Source organism: Lactuca virosa, chromosome 9, assembly GCF_052849685.1.
Source record: "Lactuca virosa cultivar CGN04683 chromosome 9, Lactuca_virosa_CGN04683_v6, whole genome shotgun sequence".
NCBI lineage: Eukaryota > Viridiplantae > Streptophyta > Magnoliopsida > Asterales > Asteraceae > Lactuca > Lactuca virosa.
This window is the reverse complement of record NC_136434.1, coordinates 249655737-249675419: the sequence shown is the minus strand read 5'-3', so window position 1 is coordinate 249675419 and position 19683 is coordinate 249655737.

Below are 19683 nucleotides of genomic sequence, written 5' to 3'. Positions count from 1 at the left end.
AGATTCATTATAGACTGACATAGACAGTGGTTGACGTCTACCAACGGGCTAATGCCCCTAAAAACATATGAAGGGTTTCATCTCATCAACAGCCAATTCGAGGAGCTCTAAGCTGCAATTGTTACTAAAGGTGTGGTATCTATTATTCCTTTGTCTCAGACATCATGTCGAACATGAGATATGGATCACGATCAATCTCATTTACTGTTCAAATTTAACTAAGGCCTTAGATGTCATGCTCTCAATGAATAAGAGGGACAAATCCCATCTTGACTACATACGCCCATCAATGTAGTTCATGTCATACCCAACGATGGCCCTTATGACTTCCTTTTACGAAACAACGTTAAACCATGTCAAAGCACAACAATTCCTACACCTCAAGTCCCAAATATGTATCTCAGGTCTAAGAATACAAAGATCATCTTGACTACATACGCCCATCAATGCAGTTCATGTCATACCCAACGATGGCCCTTATTACTACTTTTTAAGAAACAACATTAAACCATGTCTAAGAACATAAATCCCTACACCTTAAGTCCCAAATATGTATCTCAGGTCTAAGATTAAAAAGATACAACCTTGATCAAAACATCACTCTTGACTATGATCCATAAAGTGGTTTTGATGCGGGTCAAGTCCAATACTTATTCTCCCAATCAAGTACCTATAAAGTTGGTAGCAACTCTTTTCCATTCTCATCTCCATGAGAATCCACCAATCCACTCATATTAGTCTTACCTCATAGATGCTCCCACAACTATGAACGACTATGGACTTTTAGAATAACCTAGTTATTCAAGGATTTAAACATGCTAATATAGAACATAACAATTATTTAATGAAATCCAATATATCATTCATTACAATATATGTTGCATTATTGTTCCAATATCCAAATACCAAATTTTAATCAATACATCTACTTGTATTAACAATGCCCTATAGCACCAGCTTGACTTTCATGCTTTAGCTAATGAAGCAGCTTTGTTAAGTAGATTTGACAAACTTGATTTGTGTAAACTTTGAGAATACAATCATTTTCAGCCTTATATATGACTCATATATACAGAAAAACTATTGAGAATAAATTACATGCTTGAATATGACTTAGATACCAATACTTGCATAATGGGATTACTCATAAACATAATGAACTATACATTAAGCATCTTTCTACGTGGTTCTCCAAACCACGAGGTACTCTAACTCTGATGTGTAACTGTAATTAAAATCTACATGGAACCACTATCCATTAAATTATCTCTTCATTCATAATGAGGATACGCCCGATTGTGACTGAGAGTCATCTCAATCTATTTAAAAATTTAGCACATGTGTAACAACTTTAAAAATAGCCTTCTTTCAAATACTCTGTAGACTAGGAATATTTCTCTAGTTCTCGCAAGTACTTTAGAATGTTCATATAAGTCACACAATGACTTGTTCTCGGATTACACTGGTATCATTAGTCATGCTCTAAGCATACGACTTATTTGGCCTTTATGCATAATCATGACATATATGATTAATCTAATTGCATCAGCATACGGAATACAATCATATTATCTAGTTCAAAAACATTTGCACTAGGATTTTGCTCAAACTCATGTCATATGGTATTTGACAAGATGACTCTCTCAGAGTCCTTTATCTTAAGCTCTTTAAGATCCTTGACGATTAATGCAATTTTACTTACTCCTTTAAGTTGCCATTATCTATCTGTTGGGTTTTGAGCATTCTAACACTCCTAAGTGTACATGCAACCCTAAATACCTTGGATCTATGTTTTCTCTATTATACATGCAAATATGAATATTACAAGGTATTACCCTAACTAGCATACAAAAACATCGATACTTGGGTAATAAACTAGATAGAAATACATACCTTGTTAATGTAGCTTGACTCCATGTAGCTCGAGAGCCTAGTGCCCCAAGTGTGACACCTCAAATGGTTCACACAACATCACCAACACATGGAATAACCATGAGAAGAAGACACACATGCTCAAATCGGCTAGCCCTCATATATGTATCACTAGTGCCAATTTCTTGAGCTAAGGGGGTCCTTATATAGTGTGCACATTAGGGTTACACCATGTAACTCATGAATTTACCCATTCCTTATGCTCCATGGGTTTTAACCTCCATGGAGTATCCATGGATCACCACATGGGTTAAACCCAACATAAGGAATCATGGATCATAAGCCCACATATATAATAATGAATGATTTACACAATCAATCCCCATATATTTAATTAGTCTCCTTTTGATCACTAAATTAAGTCCAAATTAATTCTTGATCAATACTAATTAAATAACGTGATTTCATATTAATATATTAGAACTTATAATATATTAATATGTCACAAAATGTCTTCTCCTCACAAACGGTCTATCCAAATGTTCCGATGCCATGCAACCCAAATGGACCATGCATAGTCGGGTCAAGTACATACCAATTATAGTTATGGACTTAGACACTAATCCAACAGTCTCCCACTTGGATAAGTCTAAAACTATTATTGCGTATGACTTCAAGAACCAGTTGGCAATCGTAGCTCTCAAAAGCCGCTGTTGAACTCTGACGTTGTAGCTGAATTCTGATCTCGTCAATGACTTGTCCATTAGATAAGGGATCATATATTCCTCCATTCTAGATATCATATGGACTGAGACATGGATTGTAAATCATTCTCTCTGTCCATTTGTTGTTTCCCGATTTCCGATTCATGATGACTGACTGATTGAACAGATCAAATCAGTCCTGGCTTGGCCAATCACTCACATGTGTCATCATTAAATCATCGAGGGGCCCACAGATATCGCTTTTATCCCGAAGGTAAAAGGAATGGATAAACTTCGACTCATATGACTTGTTCTACTACTTGTTGAATCATACACAACGGCACGTTTTATAACATCGAGTTACCAATGCGTTTTCGTGCAATCAATATACAACCAACTCATAGTAACAACTCATATCTCTAGGTTTGAAGAATATAAGATATTATAGTCTCATGATCACTCGTGATAAAATCCATGAAGTGATTCCAATGAGCGTGGGTTGAATCCAATACTCAGAACTTATGAGCACTCATGAGTGTTGTAGCACCACTTTGTCTAACATCTTAGACCTCTAAAAGCCAACCCATGACAGTCTTGATTCATATCTACTTCCAACATATGACCGACTGTGGATGGTTTGAATAACTTAGTCATTCAGGAAGAACGACCTAGTTATTCTGGAAGTCAAAACATGCAAAGTAAAACACAAGAATAATCGAATCCAATATGGTCTCAGAACTTATGAATATAAATAAACTCACCTTTTATTTATCACCATATTGATTACATATTGTTCATTGTATACTGTTTCAAACTATCAACTTTATACTTGAATTAAAACAATAGTTGTCCCATGCTCCAAGCATGTACACTATGTTTTCTAAACACTAGTCATGCCATACTCCAAGTATGCACCCTATGTTTGTCTAAACATTAGTTATATCATACACCAAGTATGCACACTAAGTTTGTCTATGATCTTTACTTTGTGAAATAGATCGATTGAATATAATTTCAATGATACTCATTTCACAATCCCAATTCCTTACCGCAAATGCAAGAATTCCAAATCCTGCCATTTACCAAAATTTGTTAGATTATCAACTTATATGCATTGATTCTCTAGTAATGATTATGCACAAAGTCACAAAGACTTGTCAACAGACATTACAGAGTATTCCAATGGAGATCAACTCCATGGAAATATCCTTCTTGCATTAAGTTTTTCTAATCTTACACAAATTGAATAATTTCCACCTGTGGAAACATTTCCATATTCCCATTTTGACTATCACTTCTAAACAAGAGTTGCCTCTTTTCAGAATATGTCAATATGGTCCTTCCAAAATTAACACTATACTTCCAACTGTCCCTGAGCAACCAATCTTTGGTAAACCTTAGATTGTCCTCGACAATTGCTTAATCATTTTAGTCATTTCCAATTCTAGAATTTTCCCTTCTTAATGCCTTGAGCATTTGGAAAATTTAGAACGGATGAATATTATAGCACATGCAATCGATCCTATATCCGAAGCATATGGGATACGATTCATGATGTCTCACATAAAGACATGATACTAGACCAGTCTTTTGCTATTATATTTCTGTATCTATTTGCCATGTTCTCATAATTCAGATTATGAAAATGAATGCCGTAATCATAATCGAATTTTACAACGCAAATAATGGACGCAAATAATGGACCCATATATAGAATTTCCTTATGTTGAGCCATTCCAACACAAAATTCATATATATCCTTGACTAAATATGATTAAAAACTCAATCTAAGCTTTTAGAATTGAAATGAAGTATAATTTCCTCTCCCTTAATTATAGCAAAACAACTTGTCAACCCCTGCAACTTCACGAATTGAAACTTTTTTTTTCTATAATTAACATTGCTGTCTTGTGATACTAATCATAATTATCATGCTCCCACTAACATGAGAATTATTAGCATAACACTTATGCTCCCACTAGCATTGACATGTACTCGGAAATCAGCTGGACTTCTAGAAATCAATATTGCATTGACTTTCTTACCAAAGTTCAAATTTCTGATACGAGATGCTTTGATAAAACTTTATCAGGATCATACACCTTTCCTTAGATAGCACACATGTGTGTCTAAAAAATTTCAGAACTATGAAAAGTGATGTCGTAATCATAGTCTCAATTGTTCAGACCTTTGCCATTCCACACAAGTCCATGTTAGTGTGCCGGTTAACCACACATGCTCGACTAACGAATTTGAGAATGCAAAAATCACACTTGCTATCTACCTAAAATCTACTTAGTGAACACGTTTCCTCACCATCATTTTCATGAACCGGAGAGAAACCTTATAAAACTTAGATTGTTTATGGTGTAAGTGTTCTTATCCAAACTCATATGGACTGAACTCACTCTTACTTTCTTGCCAACTGGCAGCACAAGGGCCTGCCATTGCTTCGAAGTTGTTATGCAAGCAATTGAGAACTCTCAAAACTCATATGCAAAGCCAACTTTCACTGTAATGGGCACAGAAGTAGGAATATGTCAACACGATAGGTTATAAACCTGAAGTCGTGTGCTAGTGATGAACTACAGGTTTTACTCTTGATTAGATCTTGAAATACTTTCATGATCTTTAAGACTCCCACTGTCTTCTTGACATATAAGACTCACTTGTCAAATATTCAACAGATAGTGCAGATTCTTTATCAAGACAAACACTTTACACAATTGGCCTAAGTTGGTCTTTGTTTTATCCAAAACATCACAAGTTACCAATTTCAAATGTACAAGAGTAGGACACTTTTACTCTTAAAGTTGACAAGTGTTATAAACCTTTCTTTAAGATATGTCACTCATCTTACAGTCTTGGAGTATGACTCTAAGACTTGTTTTGGAACGAAGTATGACTCATCTTCTTGATTTAACCATTCCAACAATTTAAGATTCCTCTTCTTAGCCATAAGAATGCACTAAGATTTCCTTAGAGGACTAATTGTGATATGATTTCTAAATCATTAAGATGATCACAAAACATGATACTAAAGTACTATCCCATCTTTTCAGATTTGAGAGACTTTTATCCTTCTGCCTAATTTGATTCTTCTCATTCGTTCTGCCATACATCGAAACTTTTACAACGTTTCAGAATTATACTTAAACTAGTAAGTATAACCATATTTACTAAACTTTAGTAAATCATGACGAATAGTCTTATCGATCTTTTGTGGTGAACTGGATCAGTGCACCAGAATGTGTACTTGATCCCTTAGTCCTTCACTTGACTCACATATACATGTGAACAAGGAATTAATCTTAATTTTCCAAAAATGAAAATTCTCATTCATCATACTATACAACTTGCATGATTCCAAGTTTCTATCCAACTGAAACTTGGTTGATGAGAATCTTTCCTTATTTGGTAAATTATGACTCTACCACAAACGAAAGAATCAAGTCCATTTTTCCAATATTGCTATCAATGGAATCATATACACAACTGTTTTTCACAAATGCCAGTGTAAGGATATTTAAAATAAATATAAAATAAAAACCTTTTTATTTTATTTCAAAAGTTTGCGGAAAAAACTTATCCTTACAGTGTAAATGCATATGAAAAACTTGTTGTTATCTATTCCTAAGCAATATATCATAACTCCTAAGCAACAGCTCAAAATTTTTGATCACCGAACCATGCGATCAAAATCCATCTTCGCGATCAGAATCAGCATATACTTCCTTTAAGTTTCTTCACTTTTCTTTGATTCTTAAACAACAACATGTGACCCAGTCACATCATATAATGAGAATCTCAGAATAGAAACTTAACAGAGTTAGATAGTGGACTTCACCTGAAGTAGAATCAAACATCTTGACTTGATCAACCCTATGATCCTTCAGGTAAATAGGCAGTTTTGTAATCAATGCCCCTTCCTTTGGCAATATAAACATATGGACTCTATGGAAATGGTACACGGGACTATCACAGACTTAGACTTTCTCTTTACCATTTGGTCAACCGAGTTGACTATGGCCGATCCCTTTCCATTGGGAAGACAAAGCTTTTCTTGGTTATCCAATGTTACCATTGTCAATGTCCATTTAAGGTTTGGGAAGTTGATCTTCTTAATAAAACTTGCTTTACTAGTCTTCCAAATCATTGTTGATTCAGCAGCACCAAGCAAATAGATAAGATCATTTAAGGGTCATGTCATAGTCTGTTTTATAGTAGTCCCAAAGGAACTCACCATGTGACTTAGAAAGTGATTGAACATCCAACTTTCTTAAGACTTTGACACCCAACTCTCCCGGTTTGTCAATATGTGACTTCATCTCCAAGATGTGAGCACACATAGACTTTGCTTGCCAATAAGGCTTGAGTGACCTTGAACTTGTAGGTTAGGGAGAATAATTGGAGGAGGTGGAGGAAGTGAAGTTCCAAGAGATTTGGGAAGATCATAGATGTCTGAACTAGACATCTTTTGGGAGATATTCAAGATAGTTGATTTAAAGTCCTTAATATAACACCCAATATGAAATATTAAGGCTAGGACCCAACACAATATTTTATAACTTGGAAGAGGGATGCCCTAATTCAAGCTATAGAATATTTGAAGGTAGGTGAATGACAATTCACCAATTTCCACCATGAAAAACGAAATAAATTATTAGGTTTTTAATTGGATTTGAAACTCCTAGATCTTTTGAGATTCATTGAACTGTTCAATGGCATGTTTCAATCTCGAGTGTGCCCTTCATGTTTTGTGAGTGGGATGCCGAGGATCACAAAACAAGGTGTGAAAAAACCATGCAAATTACTTGGTACTCTTAAATGTTTATCACCGAACCGATGTGTCGGTTAACCACACACGCTCCACCGGCCTATGATAAACTTTAAGAAACCCTTTTCCTACCTTGTTAAATCAAGCTAGTGTGCCGGTTAACCACACGCGCTCCACTAACCGACTTAAGCAAAGTGAAAAGTGTAATTTCATGGGTTAGCACCTTATTCACATTTTCCTAAGTAACTAAGATTTGGAATTTATAAGTGTTTAGTTACTTAGTATTTATCATTAATACTTTTAATGAAGGGAGAATTATAGTTCTTGCCCTACCCGTTCGGCTAACGACCCTCCACCAGTCAAGGAAGTGGTGGGTGAGAGTGGACACCCATTAAACTGCCATTTTATAGGCAGTGACCTTATACCCCCCTTATAGACCGGCTTCGTGAATGAGACCTACTAACGGTAAGACTGACTTGCTCTTATACATATATATTATTAACTTATAATATTATAAAGTATAAGGGTTGAATTTTAACTTTTAAAATTCTAAGGGCTTAACTTGGAATTAAAGTATTCATAAGGGAAAACTTTTCAAATTCCAAAACTTGAGGGCAAGTTTTGAAACTATTCAAAACTATTCAATTCCACAACTTATGTGTTTAAAGTAGTTTTAATACAAAAAAAACTCTTCAAGTTCCATAACTTGAGGACAAGTTATGGAAGACTTTAAACTATTAAAAGAATGTAACTTTTCCTTTATTCATAACTTATGAAATATTTATGAGTTTTATGATTCTTAAATGTGACTTTTCAGGTAACTTGAGGACAAGTTACAAAAACACATTTTAGAATCAACTCTTAGATTAAAATGGATTGAAAACTACAATTTCACATAACTTTTCTATTAATCTAAGCAACTCATAAGAACAAGATAATTTAATCAAACTTTTTCATGAAATTAGCCTAACCAAAAAACTAATACAAAACATGAATCTATTGACAATTATCTTTGAAATTGGATTAGCATGAACATTACCACATCAAAAACAAGTTTATAAGTTGAAAAACAACTTAGGGTAATGTTCCTAGTCCAATTCCAGCCAAAACAGTCGAATATATGCTGTCTGGGGGTCTAACTCGTCGAGTGCATGAACCAACTCAGCGAGTTGGATGAGTTTTGCCTTGGACTCGTCGAGTCCCTTTATGGACTCGGCGAGTTTGCTGTTCAAACAGCAAAAAACTTCGAATTTTCAGCAATTTTAGCAAGTATAACAAGAAAACAAGCCTAGGCTCTGATACCACTGTTGGGTTTTGAGCATTCTAACACTCCTAAGTTTACATGCAACCCTAAATACCTTGGATCTATGTTTTCTCTATTATACATGCAAATATGAATATTCCAAGGTATTACCCTAACTAGCATACAAAAACATCGATACTTGGGTAATAAACTAGATAGAAATACATACCTTGTTGATGTAGCTTAAGTCCATGTAGCTCGAGAGCCTAGTGCCCCAAGTGTGACACCTCAAATGGTTCACACAACATCACCAACACATGGAATAACCATGAGAAGAAGACACACATGCTCAAATCGGCTAGCCCTCATATATGTATCACTAGTGCCAATTTCTTGAGCTAAAGGGGTCCTTATATAGTGTACACATTAGGGTTACACCATGTAACTCATGACTTTACCCATTCCTTATGCTCCATGGGTTTTAACCTCCATGGAGTATCCATGGATCACCACATGGGTTAAACCAAACATAAGGAATCATGGATCATAAGCCCACATATATAAGAATGAATGATTTACACAATCAATCCCCATATATTTAATTAGTCTCCTTTTGATCACTAAATTAAGTCCAAATTAATTCTTGATCAATACTAATTAAATAACATGATCTCATATTAATATATTAGAACTTATAATATATTAATATGTCACAAAATGTCTTCTCCTCACAAACGGTCTATCCAAATGTTCCGATGCCATGCAACCCAAATGGACCATGCCGAGTCGGGTCAAGTACATACCAATTATAGTTATGGACTTAGACACTAATCCAACACTATCTATATAGATCCTTATTCCATGAATTAATATGTCGACTACATATAACATTAGCAATGTTATTGCACTCCCACTAGCTTTGTAGAAAAACACAAGAGTCATCTTGATTTATAATTAAATTACACCATGTAATTATCTTATAAGAAAGAAGATTCTTACTTTGAGATGTTAGCTTAAATCTGAGAAGATTTTCAATCATGTATGTGTTCCCTTGAAAACTCACTTACTCTTTATATTCAAACTATATCGTAGAAGATTAACCAAGCCCATACTTGATAATCATACATGAATACATCGCTATGTGTTTTATTAGTTTTTGATCAACTATTGAGCAAATTCAACAACAGTTGAAAACTTGCTAGTTCTAAACTATGATGCATTTAGTTTATGGTTCTTAAGCTCTTAAAGTTCCATATAGCTCCCACTTAGAAAAAGCACTTTCTAATCACTTGTCTTAGGAATGACAATTAGTGGGATTAGTAGAAACTTCATCCTAAACAATCATTTAGGATATTCAACATGAATGCAGTTAGTAGATGCTAGAGTGGTTAAGCTTATTGTTTAACATAATATCTATAACTCTATACCTTTTAGATAAGGATAAACCATTTTACCCTTAGCCTAATATAAGCATCTAATCCACTTGTTTGGTTGGAAAATATATATGTTCAATATATACTTGTTGCAATAAGCATAATTCCAACACACCTTAGACAAAGGATGACTTTTGAGAGAGTTTATGCCCACTAAAATCGGTTATGGCTCTCCAAGAACACTCTAGCAAAACATGTGCAACCAATTTTAGGCTATAGGGTGTCATATATATAGTGTAGGAATCCAAGAGTCATGGGTAAACCCTAATCCATACACTTGGGCTTATTATCCATAATCCATGATTCAAGTGGGCTAACTCTTTATGGATTCATCTATAAATTTAGTCCATCATGTATCATAAGCCCAAACCATATATATATATATATATATATATATATATATATATATATATATATATATATATATATATATATATATGTATATATATATATATATATATATATATATATATATATATATATATATATATATATATATATATATATATATATATATATAACGAATTTACATAATTAGTCCCGATTAATTTAATTAGTCTCTTTTGATCACTAAATTAATTCCAAATTAATTCTTGATCAATACTAATTAAATCATATGATTTCATATTAATATATTAGAACTTATAATATATTAATAAATCATAAATAACCTCTTCTCAAAAGTCCATCCTATCAAATTGTCGTGGTGATATGCAACCCAAATGGACCATGCTACTCTCGGGTCAAGTACATACCAATTATAGGTATGGGCTTAGACACCTAATCCAACAGTCTCCCACTTGGATAAGTCTAATAACTATTATTGCAGGTATGACTCCACAACCCGACTAGCAATCGCAGCTCTTAAAAGCCGGTGTCAAACTCTGACCTAGTCAATGACACGTCCATTAGATAAGGGATCATATATTCCTTCATTCTAGATACCATATGGACATGAGACATGGATTATAATCATTCTCGCTGTCCATATGTTGTTTCCCGATTTCCGATTTATGGCGACTGACTAATTGAACAAATCAAATCAGTCCAGGCTTGGCCAAGCGTTTCAGGTGTCATCACTAAATCATCGAGGGGCCCACATATATCGCTTTTATCCCTCTATGGGTAAAAGGAATGGATAAAATTCGACGCAAATGCTTGCTTGTACTTACTCATCAAATCACACACAACAATATGTTTTATAACACCAAGTTACTTGTGCGTTTACATATGTCAATGTGCAACCGACTTGTAATCTACAACTCATATGTCTTGGTTTCAAGAATATAAGATATTATCGTCTCACAATCACTCGTGATAAAATCCATGAAGTGATTCATATGAGCGTGGGTTTAATCCAATTCTCTAATCTTATTCTAGGAGTACTCATGAACACTGCATCAAACTTGTGCTATGTCTAAAACACCTAGATAATCTACAGTCATATTCATGACAATCTTGCCTCAATACCTACTTCAAAAGTATGATCGACTGTGGATGTTTTGAAAAACCTGGTTATTCGGGAAGTCAAAACATGCAAAGTGAAACACAAGAATAATCGAATCCAATATGGTCTCAGAACTTATGAATATAAATAAAACACCTTTTATTTAATCACCATATCGATTACACATTATTCATTGTATAATGTTTCAATTTATCAACTTAACACTTGAATTAAAACAATAGTTGTCCCATGCTCCAAGCATGCACACTATGTTTTCTATGGTCTTTACTTTGTGAAATAGATCAATTGAAAACATTTCAATGATGCTCATTTCACAATTCCAAATATTTATTGCAAGTGTAAGAATTCCAAATTCTTGTCACTGCTAAACTATCATGCAATGCAACCTTTGTAATGTCATGGTACCAAAAGTCACAAAGACTTGACCAACGATATTACAAAATATTCATTTGGAGATTGTTACAAGACAATTCCATGGAAATGAAGTCTCAAATTCAAAGTACATTTCTTTGAACATCCTTCTTGCATAAATGTTTCTAACTTTCTCATCTATTCTTCAACTCCCAATATGGAAACATTCCATATTTTCCATACGACAACTCATTATTAATAGACTCATGTCTATTCATAATAATGTCAATATGGTCCATCCATTACTATACTTCCAATTGTCCTTAAGCGACCAATCCTTGGCGATCCTTAGATTGTCCTTAACAGTTGTTTAACCACTTTAGTCATATCTGGTTCTATTCCTTTTTCCCTCTTAATGCCCTAGGCATTTGGAAAATTAGAACACGAGAAAATTATAGCATATGCAATCGATCCTATACCCGAAGCATATGGGAAGCGATTCATAATGTCTAACATAAAGACATGATACTTGATCAGTCTTTTGTTATAAATATTTCTATTTGCCGTGTTCTCACAATTCAAATTATGAAGAGGGATGTCGTAATCATAATCGAATTTGAGAACGCAATCAACATTTCCATATAGAATTTCCTTATGTCGAATCTTTTCAACATAACGTTCATATATCTCCTTGACTAAATTTGATTAAAACTCAATCTAAGCTTTTAGAATTGAAATGAAGTATAAGTTCCTCTCCCTTAATTATAGCAAAATAACTTTTCAAACCCTGCAACTTTGCGAATTGAAACCTTTGTTTTCTATAATTAACATTGCTAACTTGCAACAATTACCATAATAATTATGCTCCCACTAGCATAATAATTATTATCTTCCTTGCATAACACTTATGCTCCCACAAGCTTTGATATGTACCCAGAAATCAGCTGGACTTCTAGAAATATATACTTATTGACTTCCATTACCAAAGTTCGGATTTCTGATACGAGATGTTTAGATAAGACTTTATATAGGCTTCTCAAAATCATACACCTTTCCTTAGATAACTCATGTGTGTCTTAACAATTCAGAACTTACGACAATAAGTTCCGAATGTTCAGATTATTTGCCATTTCTCACAATTCGAACTATGAAGAGGGATGTCGTAATCATAATCGAATTTGAGAATGAAAATATCACAACTGCTATCTCCTTAAAATCTACTTAGTGAAAGCATTTCCTCACAATAATTTTCATGAATTGGAGAGAAACCTTATGACACTTAGATTTTATGGTGTATGTGTTCCTATCCATGTGAATTTGTCATAACCATAATCACAAGACAAGGTCAGTGACAAATCCAAACTCATATTGACTGGACTTGTTCAATCTTAATTTCTTGCCACCTGGCAGCACAAGGGCCTACCATTGCTTCCTAGGTTGTTATGCAAACAATTGAGAACTCATAGAAGTCACATGCATAGTCAACTTTAACTGGAATGGGCATAGAAACAAGAAAATGTCAACACGATAGGTTACAAACCTCAAGTCGTGTGCTAGTGATAAACAACAGGTTTTATTCTTGATTAGTTCTTTATACTTGTCAAGATCTTTTAAGACTCCCACTGACTTCTTGACATATAAGACTCTCTTGTTAAGAATCATTCATTGACAAACAAATATTCAAGAGTTAGTGCGGATTCTTATCAAGACAAACACTTCACACAATTGGCCTTAGTTGGTCTTTGTCTTATCCAAGACATGACAACTTACCAATTTCAAATGTACAAGAGTTGAAAACATCTTACTCTACATTTGACAAGTGTTATAAACCTTTCTTAAGATTATGTCACTCAAGGCACAATCTTGGAGTATAACTCTAAGAATCGATTTTGGAACGAAGTACGACTCATCTTCTTGATTTGACCATTTCAACAATTCATGATTCCTCTTCTTAGCCATACAAATGCACTAAGATGTCCTTAGAGAATCAACTGTGATATGGTTTCATAATCACAAAGATGATCATAAAACATGATACTTAAGAACTCTCCCATCCTTTCAGATTGTAGAAAATTTTATCTTTCTGCCTAATTTGATTCTTCTTATTTGTCCTGCCATACATTGAAACTTTTCCAATGTTCAGAATTATACTTAAACTTGTAAGCATAACCATATTTACTAACCTTTAGTAAATCATGATGAATAGTCTTATCGTTCTTTGTGGTGGACCTGACTAATGAACACCCAGTGTACTCGATCCCCTAGTCCTTCACTTGACTCACATATTCATGTGAACAAGGAATTAGTCTTAATTTCCCAAAGACGAAAATTCTCATTCATCATACAATACCAGTTGCATGATTCCAAGTTTCTATCCAATTGAAACCCGAGTGATGAGAATCTTTCCTTATTTGCTAAATTTTAACACTACCACAAACGAAAGAATCAAATCCATTGATATCAATGGAAACACATAAACAAGAATTTTCATAAATACCATTGTAAGAAACTTAAAATAAAATAAATTTCAAAAGTTTTCTTTATTTAAAAAATTGTAGAAAACTTATCCTTACAATGCAAATACATATGAAAACTATGTTGTTATCTATTCCTAAGCAATCTATCATAACTCTAAAGCAGCAGCTCAAAATTCTGATCATCGAACCACGGATTGAAATCCATCTCTTCGCGATCAGAATCCGCTTACTCTTCCTTTAAGCTTCCTTTCTTTTCTTTGATTCTACAAAACATCAAAATGTAATTACATTACATCATGTATTAAGAATCTCCAAATAGGAACTTAATAGAGTTAGATATTGGATTTTACCTAAAGTAGAGTCATACACTCTAACTTTACCATCCTTGTGGTCTTTCAGGTAAATATGGCAGCTTCGCAACCAATGCCCCTTCTCTTGGCATCAGAAACATCTAGAGTCTTTGGCAATGGTACACGGGACTATCTCAGACTTAGCCTTTCTCTTTACCATTTGGTCAAATGACTTGACCATGGTCGACCCCTTTCCATAGAGAATAGAAAGCTTTTCTGGACTTCCAATGTTACCATTGTCAATGTCCATGGAAGTTTGGAAAGTAGATCTTCCAATCAAATTTGATTTAACAGTGCGCCAAATCATTGTTGATTCAGCAGCAACAAGCAAATATGTTAGATCAATAAGGGTCATGTCATGATCTCCTATATAGTAGTCCTTAAAGACCTTCTATATGACTTAGGAAGTGACTGAAGAACCCAGTCAACAGCCAACTTCCTCGAGACTTCGACACCCAACTCTCCCAGCCTGTCAATATGTCAGTTTATCTCCAAGACGTGACCACATACAGACTTTCTTTCCTGCCAATAGGGCTTTGAGTGACCTTGAACTTGTGGGTTAGGGAGAATTATTGGAGGAGGTGGAGGAAGTGAAGTTCCACTATAGCACAAAGAAGGGATTAATCTTTCACCTTGATTGTCTTGTGGAATATCATCTTCATGAGGAAAGTTTTTTTTTTCATAAGATTCGGGAAGACCATAGTTGTCTGACTTAGACATCTATAATGGGAGAATATTCAAGTTAGTTGATTTAAGTCCTTAATATAACACCCAAACTGGATATATTAAGGCTAGGACCCAACATAATATTTTACAATTCGGAAGAGGGATGTCGTAATCCAATTGCAAAATATTTGAAGGTAGGCAAATGACAATTTACCAATTTCCACCATAAAAAACGAAATTGATTATTAAGTTTTAAATGAATTGAAATTCCTAGATCTTTTGAGATTCATTGAACTTTTCGATGCCATGTTTAAATCTCGATTGTGCCCTTCAAGTTTGTGACTGCGATGTCGAGGATCACAAACAAGGTGTGAATAACCATACCAATTATCTTGGTACACTTAATGTTACAGATCACCTAATCAATGAGTTGGTTAACCACACACGCTCCATTGATCTATGATTAACATCAAGTTACCCTTTGCCACACACTGTCAGTCCCAGATTAGTGTGTCGGTTAACCACATGCGCTCCACTAACGACTTAACACGGTGTAAAGTTCAATTTAATGGGTTAGCACCAAATTCACATTTTTCTTAACTAACTAAGATTGGGAATTTATAAGTGTTTAGTTACTTGGTATTTTCATTATACTTTTAATGAGAATTAATGTCCTATCCTACCCGTTCAGCTAACGATCCTCCACCAGTCAAGGAAGCAGTGGGTGAGAGTGGACACCCATTAAACTGCCATTTTATAGGCAGTAACCTTATACCCCCCCCCCCCCTTATAAACCGGCTTCGTGAATGAGGCCTACTAACGGTAAGACCGACTTTTTAATTATACATATAATATATTTAAACTTTTAATATTATAATAATATAAGGGTGTATTTTAAACTTTTAAAATACTAAGTGGTTTAATCTACTAATTAAACTATACTCTTAATTTAATTAAACTTAAACCATGTCATTATGGAATTATTAATTCTCTTTTAATTAAACACTTTAATTAACAATTAATAAAGTCCATAAAGATGTAATATGAATTATTCAAAACATCAAGATGCTAAAACAAAATTAAAATTATTTAATTTATTATTAAGTTATGAACCCATGAGTTACACTTTTGAAAACTTTTCAAATAACTTTAGTTTTAGAATTCAATGTCTCATAAAAAAACTTTTCAAATTCCAAAACTTGAGGGCATGTTTTGTAACTCTTGAAAACTTTTAGAATTCCATAAAAGAGACTTTCCAAGTTCCATAACTTGAGAGCAAGTTATGAAAATCTTCAAAGCCATTTATAACAAATTTTGTAACCTTTGAAGACTCTTGGAATTCATAACTTTAAGAGTTAATGAATGAGACTTTTCACATCCATAACTTATGAAAGTTTCAAAACTCTTAAGATCATAACTTTTAAAAAAGACTTTTGAGTTTCAAAATTTTATGACAAAATTTGTAACTCCTTAAAACATTTAGATCAAACTTTAAAAAAAAATAAAATAATCATATCATTCTATCTTTTAATAAATTGACCTAATTCAACTCTTGTAGTAAACGATTCAAATTTTACAAATAATTAGTTTTTCATAAAATCAAGTAATTATCTTAAAATTTGACAAACTTCATATTTTTTTTTCAACTTTGAAAATCAAACATTTGCATCAATATAATAGAAAATAACCCATGGCTCTGATATCATTGTTGGGTTTTAGTATATACTACAACATCTTATGGTGCACATACAACCCTAAATGCTTTGTATCTATGTTTTCTCTAATTATACATGCAATATTGTTTCCAAAGCATTAAGCCTACAACTAGCATGCATTTGACATAAACAACATAAAATACTAGTTAGGAGTTTACCTCTTATGTAGCTTGTATAAGTTGTTCTATTTGGCCTTTAAGAGCTTAGTGCCCCAAGTGTGACACCTTAAATGGTTCACAACACACCTTAGACAAAGGATGACTTTTGAGATAGTTTATGCACACTAAAATCGGTTATGGCTCTCCAAGAACACTCTAGCACAACTTGTGCAACCAATTTTAGGCTATAGGGTGTCATATATATATAGTGTAGGAATCCAAGAGTCATGGGTAAACTCTAATCTATACACTTGGCTTATTATCCATGATCCATGATTCAAGTGGGCTAACTCTTTATGGATTTATCCATAAATGTAGTCCATCATGTATCATAAGCCCAAACCATATATATAACTAATTTACATAATTAGTCTCTATTAATTTAATTAGTCTCTTTTGATCACTAAATTAATTCTTGATCAATACTAATTAAATCATATGATTTCATATTAATATATTAGAACTTATAATATATTAATAAATCATAAATAACCTCTTCTCAAAAGGCCATCCTATCAGATTGTTGTGGTGATATGCAACCCAAATGGACCATGCTACTCTCCGGTCAAGTACATACCACTTATAGTTATGGGCTTAGACATCTAATCCAACAGCATGGGACATGCATGTCCATAAAGTTTACATTTTTAGAGCTCAATAGGACCCCTAAAAGCTTTCTATAAAGTTGGGACTTGTATCTCATGTGATTAAGGACTTAATGGAAGAGCGGAACATCTTAAATGGCCTTTAGAACCTAGGTTGAGAGACCTTGTCTTAATGGAGTTTCTTAATGGATAAAGTTGGAAACTTTATCCATCAAGACGTTAGGAAAGAGTAGACATGGGCTTTTGATCCCCTGAAAATGAGTTAAGAGCAGCTTAACTCGAATAAGCCATACAGATTGGTCCCCACGATGTGGCACTAGGTTACCACGATGTGGCGACCAGAGGCTAGTCGACTGTCTTGTCGTTTTGTGCCCAGTGCATGTCCCAGAAAGGCCATGACATGGAGGAGTGTTGATGACGTGGACTCTGTCTTTGACCGTTGACTTTTGACTTGAGTTGACTTTTTGCCATATCCTAGTTTTTAGGAAGTGGATTAAGAGTGTGCCTTGGATGATTACCTAGGTGGGGTTTAGCAACTGTATTCCGGCAGAGAGAAAGAGAGAGAGGTAGTAGCTGAGTATCGACTGAGAGGTGAGACTTTTCACTGTACTCGTAGGTTGAAGACACCAATGCCGACCCACTGAATTATGTTTGTATAATTATAGTTGTCTTTGGTGTACTTGCTAATATGCATGTATGTGCTTGTTGTCTTTGTGACTCTTGCTGATGTTGTTGTATGCTTAGTTTTAGGGGTGAAATAGACCTAGTACCGATTGAAAGATATCAAACGAGTTAAAATCAACACAGGGGTGAAATAGACTCAGTACCAGTTGAAAGATACCGAAGGAGTTAAAATAGACTCAGGAGGTGAAATAGACCCAATACCGGTAGAAAGATACCGAAGGAGTTGAAATAGATTCACGAGCGAAATAGACCCAAATTAGTTTCTGGCTGTTATGTATGTTTCTATATGGGGTATTTTGCAGAAACTTGCTAAGCTTTGTGCTTATAGTTTTATGTTTATGGTTTCATGTACTTCTGGTTTGAAAGGTAAGGGCCCGACATGATCACACCACATCCAACAATGTTCCGCATTTTATGAAATGATTTGTACTCTGATGACTATTTTATACATTATCACATGTTCATGGATTTTCGAATGAATGAATGATGGTTTTTATAGTTTTAAAAATAAAAGTTTACACAGTATTTTTGGGATGCTACATTTACTAAATTCATAACTCCTCCATTCAAACTTATATTTTTATGAAGCTTTAATCCTTGGGATCACATCGTCGTGTACTTTCTGAATACACTAACCAGCTTAGAAAATAGCATGAAATTTTGGACACTCATTTTTGAGCCTATGAGTCGATTTATACTTATATGTAAGAGTATACTCAATCATATTTAAAAATGATATATTACATTGATACTCTATTATATTTATTTATCTAAGCTAATTTCTAACGGTGGTTAGTGACAAAGTTTTTCCAGTTGTCACGCCTATGAATAGTAACAAGTGCCCAATATTCATGATCAAAATTTCTTTTCCTTGTTTCAGTTGTCATACTCCCTTTTAGTCACTGCATATCCTTACGAATCTCAATACTTTATCCTCAGTAAAATACTTAAGGATTCAAAGTAATGTCCTAATGGTATAATGAATTTGCATATCTGGTCGTTAGACTAAATATTCACGAGAACAATTTATCATTTGATCCTATGGATAGTAGCATAGGCTCGTAATCCATGATTAAATTATCTTCAACACGTTTCAGTGTTATCCATCAGACATATTGGGCATGAGTGCTTTCTAAGTCCTTTTCTTATTTTGGAAACAAATAGTTTATCAGATGAAGTC